The sequence below is a fragment of the Ochotona curzoniae genome, unplaced genomic scaffold, assembly GCF_017591425.1.
Source record: "Ochotona curzoniae isolate NIBS_2020 unplaced genomic scaffold, NIBS_Ocur_1.0 contig_4612, whole genome shotgun sequence".
NCBI lineage: Eukaryota > Metazoa > Chordata > Mammalia > Lagomorpha > Ochotonidae > Ochotona > Ochotona curzoniae.
In genome coordinates this window covers 15,551,522-15,556,061 of record NW_024466343.1, presented here as the reverse complement: position 1 = coordinate 15,556,061, position 4,540 = coordinate 15,551,522, and positions in this window count along the sequence as shown.

Below are 4,540 nucleotides of genomic sequence, written 5' to 3'. Positions count from 1 at the left end.
AGAAGCTTCTGGTTAACTTACAAAGGGTCTGCTGAGCACATGGTAGCTGGGGATCAGTGTCAAAGCTGATGGCTGCCTCCTGAGCTTCGGAGCTCTTAGAGTGTCTGACTCTAAGGAGGTGCTTTCTCTGAAAATCTGGGGTGGATCAACTGCAGTCTTGCCTCGACACGTCTTTCTTCTCTAAGGCAATGCCACTCTGGCCTGTTCTGTGGCTGAGCTTTCTCCTGAATCATACTTGAGCAAGAAATCTTCTGCTACATATTCACTTTTTCAGTCTCCTCAGAGGGAAGAGGACAAGAAGACAAAAGGAGCTTAAAAGCAGCAGGCCTGGCTGACTGGGCTGGCAGTCGGTATCCCTAGATTGCTGGTTCCTCCTGGTGGTAGAAAAGCAGAGATGCACTGTAGTTTTCCTCTTGTGCTTGATAACCTCCCCCATCAGGCCTCCCATGGCTTCCCCACTGCACTCAGGTCAGGTTTTGTTGCTTGTGAGAGTCCTTTGTTCTGAAGGCTTGGAAATCCGCCCTGCAGGCCTGTCCCTGGGGTACCGGGGTGAGGCAATGTGGGCAATCGCTCCTGTGTAGGCCAGGGTGCAGGTGTCAGGTGTCCCCCAGGGATGGCCAAGTGTCACATGCATGGATGACCATGTAAGACACAGAGGCCTTTATTACCCTTTGTACACCAGAAGAAAAAATAGATTTATTTTTCAGCAAGTCTCTGCCAGTCTTCCATCTCTCCAGCGTTCATTTTAGCATCTTGTGTATATCAGGTTTCCTAAGTAATTTAGACTGGATTATAACACAATGATAATGATCATAGAGATTATTATAATATCAGAGTGCATAATTTCAAATCTTGGCTCTGATTTTGATTTCAGATTCCCACTAATTGCACCCTGGGAATCATCAGGGAATAGATCAAATACTTAAGTTACTTTTGTCCACTTGGAGACCTTGATTGGGTTCAAGGCTCCTGGTTTCAGTCTGGTCCAGACTTTTTAAAGGACATTTGGGGAATGAATCAGTGGATGGAAGAGATCACTCTCTCTCTCTAATAAAAAAAATTAACAGAATTAAAAGAAGAAGATCTAAATGTATTCAAGGTTAAGACGATTATCATTGGATTGGTTCTTAGTGTAGTAATAAAGTCATTGCCTGTTATATTGACATCCCATATGGATATCAGTTCAAGTCCTGTCTGCTCCACTTCCAATCTAACTCACAGCTCATGCAACTGGAAAAGCAGCAGAGAATGACCCAAGTGTTTGGGGCCACACATGGGAGGCCTGGAGGAAGCTCCTGGTTCCCGGCTTAGCATCAGCACAGCTCTGGCCATTCCATCATATAGGAAGGGGACCAGCAGATGGAATATTTCTGCCTGTGTCTCTCCCTCTCTCTGACACCAGTCCCATAGTTTGTCCCTGTATCATGTTCTGTCTCAATCACCATTTTATTCTAGGACCTCTCTTTCTCTTCTGCCTTAGTGATTAGGAGCTCCATGTATAGTCACAGATATGAAGACCTTTCTTAGACTAAGGCAGACATTTGAATCACTGGGTTAAGTTGAGACATGTAGCCCCACACATTATTTCCTGCTGCGGGCTCATCTCTGAAGGTGTTCCCTCTTGACAGACCTTGCCTGAGTAATTAGTATTCACCCTGGGTGTGTTGGAGGATGGGAAGCTCTTGGTTACCACATGGCTGTCAAAGTGGCTCACCCTGCAACCTGGAAATCGGTTTAGCTGCCATGTACTCTGACGCTGATTCCCAGACCTGGGTTTTTTTCCACTGGTTCATATGGCATCTGCAAAGTGGAAGGTCAGAGGTGTGGCAATGTCAAAGGCTCTTCCTATAACTGACTCACTGAGCAAAACATTGCACTTCTTTCCCATTTCTCTTGGAACTTGGTGTCCTTATAACGATCTCTTGTTTTTAAGAAAAACTTCCATTCCCATCAGCAAAGTAATAAGTGATTGGGATGATATTCTGCCAGTTCTACTTTCAGACCAGAGATGGTCTCCCCAAGAAACTGTTAAATTTATCTGGACAATAAGATGCTGGACTCTATGCTTGGTATATGTTTGCAAAGAAAGAATCTTGACTTAATTTGAACTGTAATACTGCAACAAGGTGGAGGAATCCACCATGGGGGGAGGGGAATCCCAGAGCCTATGAAACTTTGTCGCATAATGCAACATAATTAATAAAAAAAGAAAAGTAAGATCACAAGCACACTATATAAATAGCTTTGCGAAGAAGAGTTTCTTGTCACCACGTGTGCTCGTATAAATTGTTGACTGGTCATGGCAATTGAGGACTGACTAAGCGCTGTTCTCTGTTTTTGTCAACAGTTGCAATGGCTCCTGTTCAGGGTTTGGAGGTGGACAGCATTGGTCAGAAAGTGCAGATAGGTGACTTGTAAAGAACAACCACGAATGAACCATCTTGTCTAATATCATCTGCATTAAAACCTGAACAAACACACTTGAATTTGCTTAGCCTGAGCTGACAGTCCCAAATGACTTTTTTTCTGCTCTGCTTTTTTTAAAAATAAAGATTTACTTGTTTATTTGAAATTCAGAGTTGCAGAAAGAGAGGAACAGACAGAGAGAAAGGAAGAGACAGGTTAGAAGCAGCTGGAGTCAGGAGCAAAGAACTCCATCTGGGTCTCTCATGTGCTGGGACTATCATCTGCTTCCTTACCAAATGCATAAGCAGGGAACTGAATCAGAAGTATGCAGCTGGGGCATAATTAGCACTCCAGTATGGGATGCCAGTGTCATATGCAGTGGCTTAAAGACCATGCCACAAAACATTGTGGCTCTGCATGCAATTTTAGGTGTTTATTTTGATATACCACAAACTAGCAATCTACTCTTCTTTCATTTGTTCTCAGGAAAGTGAGAGTCATTCAGTCTCAGTAACTGAAGAGTCTCAAGTCCAGCTTTGCTCCTTGCTTGAATTTGTGGTTTAGCCTACTCCAGAAGCATCCATGTCTTTCCATGAAATCTCCAAGAAACCTCCCAAGAGTGGCTAAGTCTCCCAGTGGCGTCAGAGAAATGAAGAGATTTGACATACTGAAGAGTCCATGAACATTTGGATTATTTTTCTCTCAGGCTATTGCTGTAACCATCTTATTTAGTAGAAGAAACTGAAGATTTCCCTGTAGTTGATTTATAGAACTTCAATTTATGTAATGTTTGTGATATGTCAAAATAGAATGAGAGAGTTAGACTTTAAACAGAACTTAAATTTGCCCAGGACCCACATGGCACATTTCATGTCTCCATGCCATTTACTTCTAATGTATACTCATTTCCAAAGCGAAGTAGAGAAAGGGAGGGTACAGATAGAAACTGGAAAACATTGCTGTTTGTTGAGTCACCAGCAGGCGGCTAAACTCCAGAATTCAAGCACAAGATGTGGTGAGTGCTTGGGAGTCTACAGGTAAAAAAATCACACTATTGAATGAGAAGGGTCAATGTTACATGGTAGAAGGAGGCACTGCATTTGGATACTATGAAAATCTCCCTACTGATAAAGGCTTTTGGACCCCAGACAGTATTAGAAGCAATCTCTGAGATTTTTCTCAAGATTTACTTATTTTTATTGGAAAAGCAGAGTTACAGAGTGGACACACAGAGAGAAAAGTCTTCCATCCACTGGTTCACTCCCCAAGTGGGTACAATAGCTGGAGCTGAGCTGATCCAAAGCCAGGAGCCAGAAGCTTCTTCTAGGTCTCCCACATGCATTCTGAGTCACAAGGCTTTGGATCACTCTCTACTGCTTTTCTAGGACACAGCAGGGAGCTGGATGGGAAGTGGAGCAGCTGGAACACAAACCAGCACCGGTATGGGATCCCGGTGCATGCAAGGGGAGGGTTTAATCACTGAACAATCCCGCTGGACACCATCTCTGAGATTTTATCTTATGCTTCACAAGTCTCGAAGCCCTTTTATACATCTTGCCTCTTGAGTCACAGGAATTTATGGATTCTCTTGTGAAAATTATTTTAAAGCGTAGGGGTGGTTATTTTTTTTTAATTAATTAACTTATTTAAAAGGAAGAATTAATAAGGAGAGGGCAGAATGAATCTTCCATTCACTGGTTCACTCTCCAAACGGCTCCAATAGCAGAGCTGGGCCAGTCTGAAGCCAAGAACCTGGAGTTTCTTCTGGGTCTCTCTCATTTGGGTATCTGGGGCCCAAACAATTAGGCTGACTTCCATTGCTTTCTCAGGCACATCTGCAAGGAGCTGGATCTGAAGTGAAGCAGCTGGGACTTCAACTGGTGCCCTTTATTGGTTGCTAGCATTGCTGGTGGTAGCTTTACCCACTACACCAAACTGCCATTCCCCCATCATATCTGTCTGCCATATAAGGCAAAGATTGAGCTTATGAGTTCTGCAAAACGCATTCCAGGCTTATGAGTATATCATGCAGCATAAACTGCTGGAGAGCCTGGCTGCACACATTTGCTGCGGGATCTTTTCACATCGCTGAAACTCGTGAGGTTTGCTTTCGCCACCTCTGAAACAGGAGGTT